We start from the raw sequence: 17,114 nt of genomic DNA, 5'->3' as shown, positions 1-17,114 counted from the left end.
GGGCGCAAAAAGTTCTCAAGAATCTCTCGCAGTTGTTGTTGTTGTTGTTGTTGTTGTTGTTGCTGCTGGTGTCATTGGCTTGCGATCGCGTTACACGAGAGATGCAGCTGCAGCTGCAGAGAGGCAAAAAAAAAGGCACAAGCAAATTGCAGCAACAGTAAGCAATAAAGAGTTCCCTAGTCGGGTGTGCTCGACTAGGAGATACCCTAAACCCAGCGACGAGCTACGCTCCAGGCAAACACAAAACACACAGCTTGTGCTGCGACTGTGCTTCTTCTTGGACTCTATGCCCCATATTGTGGGAAATACATTCTTAAATCGCTTCGGTATCTATTGTCCGATCTACAGGGCATGAATATGGTATTGAAATGTGTGTAAATACCAAAGCCCAAAACTATATTTCTAAAAATACATTTAATATTCATTTTTATTGATTTCTTGGCCTATATACCCCATATCATGGGAAATACTTTCTCTAATAGCTTCGGTATCTATTGTCCGATCTACATGAAATTTAGAGGGCATAAATATGGTATCAAAATATGTGTAAATATTAAAGCTCAAGACTATATTTCAAAGAACGCGTTAAATATTCATTTTTATCGATTTCTAGGCCCATATTATAAAATTATACATTCTTTAATAACTTCGGTGTTTATAATCCGATCTATTTGAAATTGACAGGGCATAAATATGGTATTAAAATGTGTGTAAATATTTAAGCAAAGAATGCGTTTAATATCTATTTTTAAAGATTTCATGAAACGGGGAAGAGACGGAGATGATCATCAATAGAGGATCTGACTGCTTTCTTGGGCTCGGATATGCCGCTTTCTGCCTGTTACAAACATTCGCACAAAACCAATATGCCCCGTCTGCCCACTATACGAAGGGGTTCTGGGCATGCAAATTTGCCAGATCATCTACATATATATTTGTAGCCGGGCAATTGTTTACTCGCTCGGCGCGTGCCAGACCCGAAATATGCGTCGAATGACTTTCGATGCGAGGCGGCGAACAACTTTGGCCCGTAATAAATAAACGACTGCGTCGTTATTTATTGAGCTTTTAAAATTTGATATTTATTGATTTTGATTTTTTGGTAACGCTTTTGGCAACGTGCCGAAACGATTAATGTTTGAGTTGTTTGATTGTGACGGCTCGGGAAATTAATTAAGAAAGCAGCCGCAACGTTTGCATGACCTCAAGCTGCAGGGCACGCAATGGCTTGAAGAGAGAGCTCTGATATTGAAGAAAGAACAACAGCAACAGAAATGAGCGAGCTTATCGTATTTCCCACAGAACGCACAATTCGCTACCCAAATCCGCGTAGCTACCATTTCCAGAATCAATCTTAAGCTGCCCGACAGGGCTTTGCTGGCATTCAATCGATTTGCTCGCTCGGTTTTCCATTTAATCATACTTAGATTCGGGTCAAAAGACGCCGCCCTTTGTGTGTTCATAAACACATTCATTAGGCCAACGGGGCCGGGCCAATTAAACGGGACCCCACATGAGCGTTACCCGGGGCCCAAAAATTCCACAGTCGCGTCATTTGGCCCGAAAGGGCCTAAAAGGCCAGCACTAAATGACGCTAAACACTTTCCCGATCCAGATCCAAAAGTTCATTAAGTTAAATAATAACTTTTAAAAATTGCAGAAAGTTTTCTTGCTACAAAACATTTTTTATTCAATTCTGGAATAAATTCTCGAAAAATTCGAATGGGAATTATCTCTTAGATCTCTCTACAAAGGCGACTTTTGATTTTTCAGACCTGTTTTTATTTTCTTTCCAATTGTAGATTAGGCTGGACGAAAATAAAAATAAAAACTTTTTAAAACTGCAGAAAGTTTTCTGCATTTTTTTACTTTTCAAACAAGTTTTTTCAACTTTTCTGCAAATATTTTCTACTTGGATTAAATTCTAGAATAAATTCTAATTAGAATTCTACTTTTTCGAATCTCTTAGATTTCTGTTCAAAGGCGGCTTTTGATATTTCAGATCTGTTTTTTTTTCTTTTTAATTTTAATAAAAACTTTTAAAAACTGCAAACAATTTTCTTGCAAAAACATTTTTTAGTTTTCACACAAGTTCTTTCAACTTTCCAGCAAATGTTTTCTACTTGGATTAAATTCTGGATTGAATTCTGAAAATTTCTAATTAGAATTCTACTTTTATTTTACGAATCTCTTAGATCTCTGTTCAAAGGCGACTTTTGATATTTCAGATCTGTTTTTTTTTTCTTTCTTATTTTCTTTTTCAATTGTTAAAAAACAACTTTTAACAACTGCAGAAAATTTTCTTGTTACAAGTTTTTGCAACTTTTCTGGAATATAAGCGCAAAATTTTGCGCTGTCGAGCAAAATTTTAAGTAGAATTCTACTTCTATTAACGAATCGCTTTAGATCTCTTTACGAAGGCGACTTTTCATATTTGAGATCTGTTTTTGTTTCTTTCTTTCTAATTTAAGATAAGGCTGGACGGGTCTTTCGGGGCGCCGGAAACATTTCCCTTTCTGCAGCGCGGACAGGAAGAAAACTGTTTTCGTATTCAATTCAAACTGATGCTGATGCTGATGCAGGGCCAATTGCTCGAAAGCGGAAGTAAAATATGCCTATGCCCCTCCACACCCCCCCCTTGAGATGCCACTGGCAACTTCCGATTTGGCACAGCCAGTGCACCACCCGGCACCACGCCCAGTGCACCACCACCCAGCCGCAGTACAGTAAACACTGGCCACTGGCGACTTCCGTTTCGCTCGCAAATTAGTAGCGGACAATTTTCATCGAAGGAGGGGGGGGGGGGGGGGAACTCTTTAGAGCTATCGGTTCTTGGAGGCAGCTTCTGTGCGCTTGTGCAACTTCCGTGCAGCGCGTTGCACTTGCTCCACTTGGCAAATTGGCGCGGTGGCAACTGCAAATTACGGCATCGGCCTGTAATTGTCAGGTCTCAGCTTGGCTCGGCTCGGCTCGGGCTGCCTTGGCTCGGCAATTGGCAATTGGCATGCGTAATTGGCTAATTGAAATGAACGATTGAGTGATTGGGATTGAGGATTGCCACATCCGATGCGGACAACAAGCCAACAACAGCAGCAACAACAACAACAACAGCAAGAACAGCAACAGCAACAACAAACACGACAACAAACAATCATTAATCATTGAATTTCCCCAGCCAGGTGCTTCTCCAACCCAAATGCCCCTAGGCTATTTTTTCTTTCATTTTTATAAGCATCTTAACGCATTGCATGAACCCTGCCCTTGGGTGGTCTACCCCTCCCCCCCCCCCCTCCACTGCCATGCTGTTCGTGGGTGGACCACACAAGCTAACGAGCGAGGGGCCAGCCACACACACACACACACACACACACGCAAGCTGCACATCAGCTTTTCCCAATAAATGCCAATTTCATCAAACTGAAAAGCATCTTTCGTGAGCTTGACTTGCACATACCCTAGATATATGTATATGAACATGAATATATTTGAATTTTTATATTAGTTAAAATTAAAGCTATGACTATGCCAACCATTTTTCGCCAGGCGATAGATATATATATGTATATATATATGGATTTATTTGTATTTTTATTTCGCTTGCAATTAATGCCATGACTTTTCCACCCATATTCCGTTAGGGGACAAAGCCTTTCCGCATCGAGCTGCGCACGTTTCGCATAGGATTTTGACTTATATCTTTGTTAATTGCAATTCGCTCGTTTGAAAGTCCTATAAACTACATGTATATATTATGTGAATGTTTATTTTAAATAGGGGTAAGCCGAGTCTTCAAATTGTGATTTGAATTCGTTTTGCTCGATTTGTGGAACATAAGGGATTTGTTGGCTGCCTTTGAAGTGAATTCGATTGCGTGACGCAAGTCTTTGGTCTTTCTGGGATATCCAATGTATGCCTATTTACACCACATCTATATGGCTGGAGGGTATAACGAAAAGGCAAAAAATAGAGGCCGAAAAACTGGAACAACTGGCGAAATGTTCTGTTTGGGCATCGTTAGCGGCGACGCCAAAAAAAATTGGCGCACCTGTTGCCACATTATAACTATATTTATTGCTGTGATCATTATTATTATTATTATTATTATTATCGTGGGGCATTATGGGAAACAGCAAAGTGCTCGCCAAATCGTAAAATCGTAAAGCTTGTAGAATGTTGAAATACAAATTGTCGGCCATAGAAATTGGTGCAGTCGGCGGACGGGAGCAGGAAATGAGCATTCTTGGGTCAACAATTACATCAACCGAAAGAAAAAAAAAAACCTAAATGTAAAAGTAAAAAAAAACTGAAAATACAAAAAAGAATTTCAAATGCCGCCGCTTTCACCTTTGCGCCCGTTGGCCGGCAGCTCGGCTTTGGTTATCCGAGTCGAGTCGAGTTTTCTTTCGGATATGCATGATATAAATGGAAATGGAAATGGAAATGCCTAATTGAAAATTGAAAATGCCAGCAACAACAACTGCAACTGCAACAAAGAAATCGAGGCACGGACGCAGCACAAGTCAAATATCCGATTTGAATGTGGATTAGAATACGAACTTGAGGTTTGAGGTTTTCGATTTTGTGCCACAATTAGCGGCAAATTGGGCTAAAGTGAGCCATCCAATTGCGGCAGGCAACATGTCCAGAAAGAAGCGGAAGAAGTGAACATTTCAAGTAAAGCAAATGTATCGAATGTCAAATCAAAGTGTGCTAGTCGACTAGGATATACCCTGTACCCAGCGCCCAAGCTGCTTCTAGCTTCTTTCTATACAGAAATATACACAAAGCCATTTTCTATGCTTCTTCTTACCCCAAACTATAGGAAATAACTTCTTGACTAACTTCGGCCTTTGTTGTCCGATCTTTATAAAATATGCAAGCCATAATAAAAGAGCTTAAGACTATATCTCTTTAAAAATGTAGCAAAAAGTGAAATATTCTGCATCTGTTGCCTTTTTCTGTCTTTCCAGATACCTTCGGAAACTAACTGAACATTTCCAGCTTTGGGCGGGGTCACAGCTTGCCGGACAGGCTATAAATTTTCCCCCATTTTCCATCACAATTTCTTTATCATATCTACTTAAAAATGAGCCCCAGGTTTGAATCCCAAGGATGGTTGGATTAGCCAAAGTCAAGTGTAATGTGTGAAACATCTCGCAAATGCATTTTTGGCAAAGAAATTTGAAGATGAAGAAGAAGCCTTATAATATTTACAGACAAAAGTTCTAGAGAACATTGTATTAAAGCAGCCAAAGTTCTTCAGTATTCTGGCAACTGTTAACTCCAGTCGAATAATGGGACATAAAATGCGCTCCTTGTCGTGCAATTTATAATTCAAATGCGCTGATCTTTTAATTTATGCACTCGCATTTTAATGGGCGACAAGCAATCAAAAATATCCATAACAAAGTCTGCTGGACCTCAGTCGTCGGCTGTCGACTTTCACAGCGACAACGACAACGACAACGACTAATTAAAACATTAATTGAAAATGCGACGAACCTGCGCGCAGTCGCACCTAACCAATTCCAATCCAACAACATTTCCATTTGGCTACCGTTTCCACTAATAAAGACGCGCATTTCCCCCTTTAAGTGCCCTAGCCCAACAACAACAACAACAACAACAACAAGAACAACAAGAGCAACAACGCCGGCAACAAGGGGCTCACAAACAAAAGACTCAAGACACGAACTCCAATTTGAACGCAAACTTGTTGCCCGCTGCTCTCGGGGACAAGCGGGGAGCGCGGCTCTTGTGAAACGGTAACAGTTTTAAAAGGTTCATTGAACACTGGACAACTGTGGACAACTGTGGACAACTTTCGAATAGCCTAACACGATGTTGTCTTTTTGTGTTGTTTTTTGTTGTCTTTTGCTGTCTTTTGGTGCCACAATTACAGCTGAAACATTGCAGGCGCTCGCCGCATACGAAATGCGACTCCTCAGACTCCTCACAGTTTGGCCATGAAAACTGTGCGCATGCTCTTCATGATGATCACAGTGCCAGCTCATAAGCTTGTTAAGCAAAAGAAAAATTAAGTCCAGTGCTGCAGTCGGGTGTGCACGACTAACAGATGCCCTGAGCACAGAGCTGAGAGCCCATTGAAGTTATCAGGGCATATAACAAATCAAAGACTAAGTTTCGAGCTGGGCTTAAAGAAACATGCCTCAAAATCGATATTTATCGATATTATGAAACTCAAACCGATAAACGCGTTGTGCGTGTAGCTGACAAGAGTTTATATTTTAGATTTACGGTCTGTAGCTCATATCAAAGACTAAGCCAACAAAGCTCCAAAACATTGCCAGTTCAAAATCGATATTTATCGATAATGTGAAACTTAAACTGATAAACGCGCGGACAAGAGTTTATATTTTAGATTTACGGTCTGTAGCTCATATCAAAGACTTAGCCTACAAAGCTCCAACAAATTTCCAGTTAGGCTTACAAAAACATGCCTCAAAATCGATATTTATCGATATTATGAAATTCAAACTAACAAGAGATTATATTTTAGATTTAAAGTCTTTAGCTCTTGTAGTTTTCAAAATCTGGCCGAAGAGATGCTTATGGCCAGATCAACTCAGCTCGACATACTAAACTAAAATGATGTAAATACTTTTGGGGCTCGGAGCTGCCGTCTGCTGCCTGTTACATGCATTCGCAGAAAGCCAATATACCCCTTTTGCACACAGCCAATATACCCCTTTTGCACATTAACCATAAAAGCACGTAAGAAAATAATAAAATAAATGACGTCCAACAACAACAATAACCTTTGCGAGTACGTAAGCATGTACATATGCATAAATTTAAATAAATTGTCTGACTGCATGTGTGTGTGTGTGTGTGTGTGAGTGTGTGTGTGTGTGTATGTTGATTAAACATGCATTTGTTAAATTAAGCATGGCCAAGACGCAGTCGCTGTCTCGAATCCAATTGCAACCCCCGAAGAGCAGCTCCGCTCGAGTCGCAGCCATAAGACAGGAAGACGAAAGGAGTCGCTGCCAAGTCGCAAGACGATGACTTCTTCCCAGGCAGCTCCCTCAGCCGTAACGCAGTCCACTCACCTGCTTATACCCTGCACTCGTATGGGAATGGATCACATAAGCGACTGACAACTTTGAAGCTATCAAAAAGTTTGAGTACATATACTATATATGTATTCCTGGTCAACAGCTGAAAGAGACGTCTGTTTAGAGAGGGCTAAAGCAGGCTAGTTTCAGCTAGCTGCATACCCTGTAAGAGCTGAAATGCTTATCTTTTACTTTTACTCTACTTCTCAGGTCTCATATGCTTATCTTTTAATTAAAAGCAGCTCAGCTTCCATTTCTCAGTTTACATGGTATCTTTTTAGCGTTCACTCTGGCTTAGCCTGTGCATTTGCGGTCAGAGAATTTGGCATCAGTTTTGGGCAATTTGGCTGCTTGGCACCTGTCTCAGCTTGTTGGCTAAAATTTGGCAGCTGTTGTTTGCCTTGAGACACGCAACACACGCGTCACCTGCCCAATTGGGATTCGGCAAAGCCGAGCACAAAATCCAAATACGAGTGCAATCAAATGATATCAAAGAGATCATAATTTGTGCCCTGTCCCCAGCGAACGATATCAAATTCATGTTGGCTGCCAGCCAAGCGGAAAGCCAAACTAAACGCTCTGCAACAAGTGGCCAGCAGGTGTCTGTCCGTCTGTCTGTCCGTGTCTAGCCGTTTGTTTGGCTTATCGTGTGAACTAATCTAAGCCAAGTGCCAGGCACACACAGCTACACGCTCAGCTACAGCTGCAGTCACAGATACAGATGCAGATACTTTTACAGATACATTTACAGATACATGAGCGCTGGGCCAGAGCTGTGAAATGATGTGCGATGTCTATGAGCATAATACACTCTACTCATTTTTCTTTCCATCTCCTCACTCCCCTAACCCCCTCCCCTCACGACCCTCACTACCCACCCTCCTCTGGTATCATGCAGCGAGCGTCTTGGACTGATTGTTGACCGTCTTCGGCTGAAATTGAAGCCAAAGAAAATGATGGCTCTTCTTGTTGTTGTTATTATTGTTATTGTTGTTTTTGTTGTTGCTACTTTATTACACCACAAGCCCAAGAAGTATTCGTAGTCCGGGGCTGGGTTTTTGCTGCTTTTTTTGTTTGTCGTCAAGGGCCTCGCTGTTGCCGTTGCAGTCGACTGCCTCCGGTCTGCGTCGACTATGGCAAAAGAAACACATTAAAAGCATATCAAGTGAAATCATCATCAGACTGTTCTCAGCGTTTGTCAGTTGCCAAGTTGCCAAGTTGTCCGTTGCCAGTTGCCGGTTGCCCGTTGCCGCTTGCCGCTTGCCACTTGCAACAGTTGCCGGTTGCAGCGGAAGCGGCAGCCCCAAAACTGTTGCTAATAGTTGGGCTAACGCTTTTGATACCACACAGCTATACAATGGACACAGATATAATTAAATAATTTAATTAAATTATTTCCCTTACAGGGTATTGCCAACACGTGCACTCTCTAGTTGAATAAGCTAATAATCTATATGTTAACCACTTTTTGAACATATGCCAGAAATATTTTCGAATAGAAATGAATACAAAATATATATTGTACTGGCTACAGGGTATCTCCAAGTCGAGCAGCTCACTTCAGTAGACTTATGTAATAGTCTTAAACATATGCCAGAAATATATTCGAGCAAAAATTAATTAAAAATATATTGTACTGGCTACAGGGTATATCCAAGTCGAGCAGTTCACTTCAGTAGATTCATGTAACAGTCTTAAACATATGCCAGAAATATATTCGAGCAAAAATGAATTAAAAATATATTATATTCACAGTCGAACTGGCTACAGGGTATCTCCAAGTCGAGCAGCTCACTTCAGTAGATTCATGTAACAGTCTTAAACATATGCCAGAAATATATTCGAGCAAAAATGAATTAAAAATATATTATATTCACAGTCGAACTGGCTACAGGGTATCTCCAAGTCGAGCAGCTCCCTTCAGTAGACTTATGTAATAGTCTTGAACAAAATATTCGCCCAACAGGGTAGTTTGAAGTCAAGCACACTTTACTTGAATCAACTGCAGATCAATTTGTGGCTTGCAGGATTGGAGAGCAAAATGTGTTTAAGTACAGAGTATCTCCTAGTCGAGCACATGACTTCAATTGTCCGACAAGCTGCCTCAGTGCATGTGACAGAGAGCTTTGTCAGTTATTACAGGGTATCTAAAGTCGAACCGTCTGAGTGAGCAGTCGGCCTTTTAAGTTGCAAAAACAAAAACTGAATGCAAAAGGCATTTAGCTTTTATAGGGTATATTCAAGTCAGTCAATTCAGTGCGCTCACATTGAAACAAAATTAATGGGCATGCCCCAGTCGAGCAGTCTTGCTTGGCAGGGCCTCTCTTTTTTTATGGCCGAAACGAGCTCGAGCCGAGATCTTCAACACTTTCGTTGTGGGGCTCCAGATTTGTGTCATGTCAACAAACAATCAATGCGAACAACAACAACAACAACAACAACGATGCGTATGTCAAATCTGAAGCTGCGACTGGCAGCTGTCAGCCAGGTGGGCGGCGAGAGAGGGGGGGGGGGGGTGTAGACTTGGGCTTGGCGCGAGCTTCATCTACAACTCCAACTACGAACAGCTGAAATCTCGCGTCGATTTGTGGCCACAATTTGATTGTCTGTTGTCTGTTGTTGTTGTTGTTGTCTGTTGTCTGTTGTTGTTGTTGTTGTTGCGTTTTGTCGCTGCGACACGCCCAGAAATACGGAATAGGAGCACAAGCAAATTTAAGGTTATGTTAGCTTTGGCCGCACCTCGCTAGGCGCAGGCGCAGGCGCACATCTAGCGCTAAGCTCTAAATAAACCCAACCCAAAGACCCCCCCCCCCCATCCCCCTTAGCAGCTACTAGGCGTGCGCGGCAATTAAATGTCCAGCTTGTACGAGGTATCTATCAATTGGTCAATTGGTAGCCAAAAAAAAAAGAGCATAAAACTCGCTTGGGAATGGTTTCGTGATTTACCCTGAACCAATTTTTGTGTCCAATCTGACAATGAGTCATGCCCTCGACTAAGTATCGAGTATGAGATTTGTGCACCACGATTCTCAATTTAGACATCGAATTGAGAATCAAATTAAGAACTTTCAATTTGTTCCTTAAATGGAATATCTAGATATATCTACATATCTATATATCCATCTATCTATCTATCCATCACGGAAAGATATATATCTACCTATCTATCAGAGAAATGTCGAGCCCAAGTCTAACGATCTCAGACTTAGCTCTTCTATATATCTATATATCTATATATCTATATATCTATATCTATATATATCTATATATCTACATATCGATATATCTATATATTTATATATCTATCTATCTATCTATCTATTTATCCATCTATCTATCCATCTATCCATCTATCTATCCATCCATCTATCTTTCCATCCATCTATCTATCTATACATCACGGAAATATATCTATCTACCTATCTATCAGAGAAATATATCCGATCTGTATATAATCTACGAAAATCTCAGACTTGGCTCTTCTAATTTTCGAGTTATGCCTAAAAAACCAAGTCTCAAAATCAAATTTTTATCGATATTATGCAAATGGGAGAAGATATCGATGCAAATTATGTGCCCGTTCTTTGTGAGACTTAATCAAATATTAATAAGAACATATTGTTTTTATTATGAATAATATTATTATTATTGTCAATATTAATTTTATTTTATTATTATAATTCCCATTTTTCCTTACACACAAAAACATTTGCTTTGATAGAGAGAAGAACCTTCACAACTTGCATCATGCACTCTGCTTAGCTTATCAAGTATAGGAATAGAGCCAAGTTTTTTCCAAGTCTGGTTAACTTTTTAGATTTCTCGAGTTCGAGTTCGAGTTCTCGAGGGGGGTGGGGTAAGGAGGCCGCGGCAAGCGACGTCCCATTTCTTGTCGCTCGAGACTAATTGTTGTATTAATTGCATTTGCATCATTTGCGTGCTTTTGTTGAAGCGGGGGAAACAATCGTTAGAATCATAAATATACAAATTTATGCTTATTATGGGGCCGACATGGAAGCCAGCACAAATTTATGCAACTGGGTGGCAGCTTTTCTAGTCTACCTCTGCCCCGAGCCCCAGGCCCAGCCCCAGGCCCAGCCCCTGGCCCTGGTGCAGCCTTTCGCTTTCCCCCATGCAAATGGCAGAGTGGCCCCCTTTTTTTGGGTCGAGCAATAGATATTTGTATGTCAGGCAATTGGCTCTGTGAAAAGGCCGTCTCTGCCTTGGCCTTGCCATGAGTTGGCCCAGAGCTCCAAAGTGGCATGGGGGCGCTTTATAAGGCGCCTCTGGCTCGCCCACATCAATTGCTGTGACTCAGCGATTGCCGACGAATTAACACGATTCCAAAATTGAAGGCTGCCCCGGCAAAACCAAATGCCATTTGAGGCCATCATTCAAATCCAAACCAAAACGAAATCACAAAAACAGAAACAATTTAATACAAAACTGTGTGAAATTGTTGAGAATTCATAAGTGCACACATATTGTTTGCATATATAGAGATGTATATGTATATGTATATATATATATTTCTTCAGCTCGCAAATTATAGCTTCAAGTGAATTCTCAGCTGTTGTGTGAATATTGCTGCGATTATGGCCCACATAAACCAATTTTAAGTTCACCTTTCAGCTAAGTTTTGTCATTGAACAAATTTTCGATCTATGCAAAAACTTATATTTAACTTATCTAACTTATCTTTAATTGAATTAAAGTCTTGTCTTTGACTCACCTGAACGGCGCAGTTAAGGAAGCAGTTGTTCTGACCGGGTCCATTGAGCAGGCCCTTCGATGAGGGCTCCAGCGTGGGCGAGGTGAGATTATTGGGAGCGCGCAGCAGCTCCAGCAGGCGGTTGCGCTCCGCTCCATTGTGAACGGCGCCGGCAGCAAACGGTTTCGGTGGCGTCCCATAGTGGATGGCCGTGCCAGCGGAGGCGGCACCAGCACTGGACTGCCGGTACATGGGCGTGGCCATTGGAGACGAGGCGACCACGTCTAGGTCTCTCACAAGCGCACAATTTCAGTCATGGCTGCAACAAGGAGGGGGGGGGCGGGGGAGAGAAAAGGGCAACAATCAGAATATGACAGCTTAATGTGACGACGCCCGCACCTCCGCATCGCTCGAATGCCAAACAAAATAACCAAACAGCAAAAAAAAAACAGAAAAAAACGCCTGAGAGTCGTGACGGCTGCCGTGTCGCTGGCAATTAGCCGCAACTTCTCTGAGAATTCCCGCAGCCAAGATAAGCACAACAGAAACAAATTTATAGGCACAGGCAATGTGGCGCGTTCCATCTTCGCCATCTTCATTGCCATCTTCTCTGTGCCCCAAACCGGACCGGACCGGACCGGACCAGACCGCGACGCGACGCGGCGAGTTCTTCGAGTGAAAGTCCCCGCATATCGGAATGCGCAGCGCGTGCACAAGCTATGTGGGCCAACGGCTCGAAAAGCCGAACGGAAACATTGCCCACTTCTGATTATGCAATGCATTCGCATTCAGTCGATTCGCTCGCAAATCATTCATTAACCAGTCGCTGGCGACTGCAAGTTTAGCTACATATAACGAAAGACTTAGGCAACGAACTTGATTCGAGTCATGCTCTCAGCGCGAACACACTTGAAATATTACCAATATTATGCATTGACTATTAATTATTATAAATGGACCGATAAATATCAATATTGAGACATTTTTTAGGCGTCACTTTGAAAATTATGCGTACAGAGCTAGAATGTCGATTCGCGTACTTCGGCAGCATTTGGCTTTTTACTGCAAAAAAATCATCAAAAATCATATTCAAATACATTTACTAAAACTTCTTATTTGATATTTTCACAGATTTAGGTGTGTGCCAGTGTCATAAATAGTAAAAAAAGAAACGAATTCTTCTCATGCCCCAAAAGCAAAGAGCCTCGTTCCTATGAGAGCCGTTTGTTCAAGGTTTGCCCTCTAGATCAATTCTGCGCCCAAAATCTGTACATATTGTCGAAGCACATTTTTTGGACATTTTTCTCACAAATATCACATCCCCCCGCACATTTAAATAAACAATATGTAATGTAAAAATAATTAAAAAAAAAAAAAAAAGTAATCTTAAAAAAGTTCTTTTCGCTCAAAAATCAAGCCAAAAATGAGAATAATTTTGAGGAAAGTAAAGTCAGCCTCCATAACTTAGCAAAAAAACATAAAAGTTTTTGATGAATGCGAGCATTTTGGTCATGGCCTGCCCTCAAGTTTAATTCTGCACTATGCATACTCTGTAATAGCATTTTATTTTTTTAATAAACTTTTACGTAATAGCATTTTGTGGATACATTTTTACTTGTAAATAGCTACGGCCCTAGGAACTGCCCCTAACAAAATTCAAGCTTCCTCAACTTGCCGAAAACTCAAACGATTTTGATGCAAGAGAAATCTCTTTTGGTCATGTACAGATCGATTGTGGATGTTGGAACTAGTTAAGAACGTAATCTACGAATATTAAAGCTTTTCTTTTGTATTTTATAAGATGACATAAATGTAATATTTAGTTTAATTCAATGTTGTTGTTGCCTTGGGCTTAGTCTAGCTTTTCTTATATAAAGCAATTCTAAGCTTTGGCATCTCATCGACAACAATTCTTTTGTATTTTATTTGGCTTTTCATGTATAAAGAATCTCTTTGAATTTACGAACTTGCCGTGCTATATTATTCGTGTTGAACGTATTTTTGGCCAAGCGCTAAGAGATGTGCGTTTAATGCTTATGCTAATTGTTAAATGGCTGCAACAGTGCTAATTGCCACATGCCACATGCTACCATCGGGCACAGAGAGTCCGAGCTCGGCCCAAAATTAACATAATTCCACCTGTGGACGCACCTGTTGCGACCGTTGGTCGCCAGTGGCAAGCGCTTCGTTTGCATATTAATCGAGTCTGTCAGTTGAAGTATGATGCGGCATGACTGGGCCAGGGTCTGGGCCTGGGACTGGGACTCGGGCTGGTCAGGCATTTCAATTGCTGCTGACGACTCGACTGTTGCGTGAAATGCAACAATTTGTGGCAGGCAATTTGAAGCTTGCCACAAACTGTTGTCCGCCGTTCGGCGATCGTCGAGCAATCAACATTCAACACAGTCCGCCTGTCAATTCCAATATGATCTAGCATTAGCCGCAGCACGCTCAATCATATAAATAATATACGATATGTTTTAGTCAGCCTGATTAAAATTCTTCATAAATTACAGCAAACTGCGGACACTAGCTCAAAATTGGGCTTAGGAGCGGGCCTGGGCTCGAGTCCACAGCTTCATCTCACGCAATGCAAATGGCGGCTGGACAAACTTGTTGCCGCAGTCGCTTTCTTTTTACAAGCGTCTCATTTATTATTTTTCAATCATTTTCAGCCATGTCCAGGCGTGAGAAAGCCGCAGCTCTGCCCCCTTCCAACACCTTAACTAAAATCAATCAATGTGTCATGCTATTTAATATATATACATGTATTTATCAGGCCTGGAAGACCAAAAATCCATTGGCAATGGTTCGAACCAGCTTCCTACCCATGGGTTCGCTTTGGCTTGGGATGCGGCTCGATTGGTTTGTATACCCTTGCAGAGGGTATTACAATTCTGTCTCGAAATGTGTAAAGCATAGAACGAGACATCTCCGAGTCGATTAAGTATATATATTCTTGATCAATATCAACAGCCGAGTCGATAAAGCCATGCCCGTCTGTTTCTATGCGTGCTAGTCTCTTAGTTTTGAAAGCATCGTCATGAAACTTTGCAGAAATGCCTCTTTCTGTTGCACGCAGTACCTATGTCGGAACCAGCTGGATCGGACCACTATATCATACAGCTGCCATAGGAACGATCGGTCGAAAAGTTGGTTCTTGTATGGAAAACTTTTTTGCTTATCAAGATATCTTAACCAAACTGGACATTTATAAGTTTTACTATGCTCCTCATATATTTGCAAAATCCTATCAACATCGGATCACTATATCATATAGCTGCCATAGGAACGATCGGCCCAAAATTAAGTTGTTGTATGGAAAACTTTTTTGTTTTTCAAAATATCTTGACCAAACTCGCCATTTATAAGTTTTACTATGTTCCCTACGTTTATTCCAAATCTTATTTACATCGGACCACTAAATCATACAGCTGCCATAGGAACGATCGGTCGAAAAATTAGTTGTTGTATGAATAACTTTTTTGCTTATCAAGATATCTTGACCAAACTCGACATTTATTAGTTTTACTATGCTCCTCATATATTTTCTTAATCCAAACAACATCGGACCACTATATCATATAGCTGCCATAGGAACGATCGGTCGAAAAGTTGGTTCTTGTATGGAAATCTTTTTTGCTTATCAAGATATCTTGACCAAACTCGGCATTTATTTGTTTTACAATGCGCCTCATATATTTGCAAAATCCTATCAACATCGGATCACTATATCATATAGCTGCCATAGGAACGATCGGCCGAAAATTAAGTTGTTGTATGGAAAACTTTTTTGTTTTTCAAAATATCTTGACCAAACTCGCCATTTATAAGTTTTACTATGTTCCCTACACTTATGCAAAATCTTATTTACATCGGACCACTATATCATATAGCTGCCATAGGAACGATCGGTCGAACATGGGGTTCTTCTATGAACAACTTTTTTGCTTATCAAGATATCTTAACCATAGTCGGCATTAACTATTTTTCCTGTGCTTCTTGGATACGAGCAAAGCTTTATGAGCATTATGGAAAATTTGGGTCTGCACGGGTATCAAATCGTCGGCGTGCCGAAGATAGCCCTCCTTCTCGTTTGACAACTAATTTGGTTTAAGGTTCGATTCATAGTCAAACATAAATTGTAGTTAATCGGATTGCAGCTTTTTGTATACACTAATATATGCTGCCTAAACGCGGGCAAATATGATTAAGATTAAATAGTTTAGAATACCCTTTATTAAGTTTAAAATAAAGAGGGCAATTTCTAGTTATAATATGGAGGAAGATGGTTATAAATATAGCAGAAAATCTGTCAGATATATGCAAGCGTTATGAAAGAGTATCAAAGAGCAGAGGCTCTGGCTACAACTGCCTCTTGCTCCAGAGAGAAGAAAAGCTAAAGCCGCAGTCGAGGCCACACATGCGGACAGTTGGGTCTGAGTTGTTGTTGTTCATCTTCTTCTTCTTTTTGTTGTTGTTGTTGTTGTTGTTGTTGTTGACTGGTCATCAACTGGGCAGAAGTCACGCAACGAATTTTGCGACAATTACATAAGACAGATGAACATTCTGTGACGAGTGCGCGACGAGCAGCTACAAGCAAACCAACAAAAACAAAAGACGCGACAGGCCGACTAGCAGATACCCTGCACACAAATGCACAACATTCATTTCATTCATATTGTGGATGCCATTTCCTAGTCTTTAACTTTTATGCAATTTCTACCTCTGAACTTCTGCTTTCCCCTACGAAAAATATACTCCTAAATAACTTCTATAATTTTCACTCGATCCTTGTGAATTTTTCTGTTTATAAAGATGGATAGATGCCTATTGCCTGACCAAGGCTAAAAATATATATATATATATATAGGAGATAGCCGAGAATTTTTGTTTTAAAGATTTAAGCCTTGCTCTTATACTCTTCGAATTCCACACAGTCACAACAAAAACTTGACTAAGCTTCTTATGCGGAACATGAATATATATGCATTATGTTCTCTATGCGTTACATAGTTCGTGACAAAATTGAAATACCCTCCGCAAGGGCATAAAAGCAAAGACAAAGACAAAGACCAAGTCACAAAGCCCACTGATTGTTGATCAAATTGTTGGCCAGTTATTAAGTTGTTGTTGTTGCTGTTGTTGTTGTCTCCACTTTGCTTATGGGTTGCGATGCTGGCGCCAGCATTTCCATTAGCCCAGCTCTCTAAGAGTGTGTGTGTGTGTGTTTGTGTGTTTGTGTGCTGGGCCAAAAAAAAACGTGACATAATGCAAAACAAAAGCTGAACAGGGCCAATTCTGTAAGCCCAAAGATAATGCGC

The sequence above is a fragment of the Drosophila montana genome, unplaced genomic scaffold (genome assembly GCF_035044405.1).
Source record: "Drosophila montana isolate Dmon_TW-CO22-7 unplaced genomic scaffold, ASM3504440v1 contig_2482_1, whole genome shotgun sequence".
NCBI lineage: Eukaryota > Metazoa > Arthropoda > Insecta > Diptera > Drosophilidae > Drosophila > Drosophila montana.
This window is presented reverse-complemented; position numbering follows the sequence as displayed.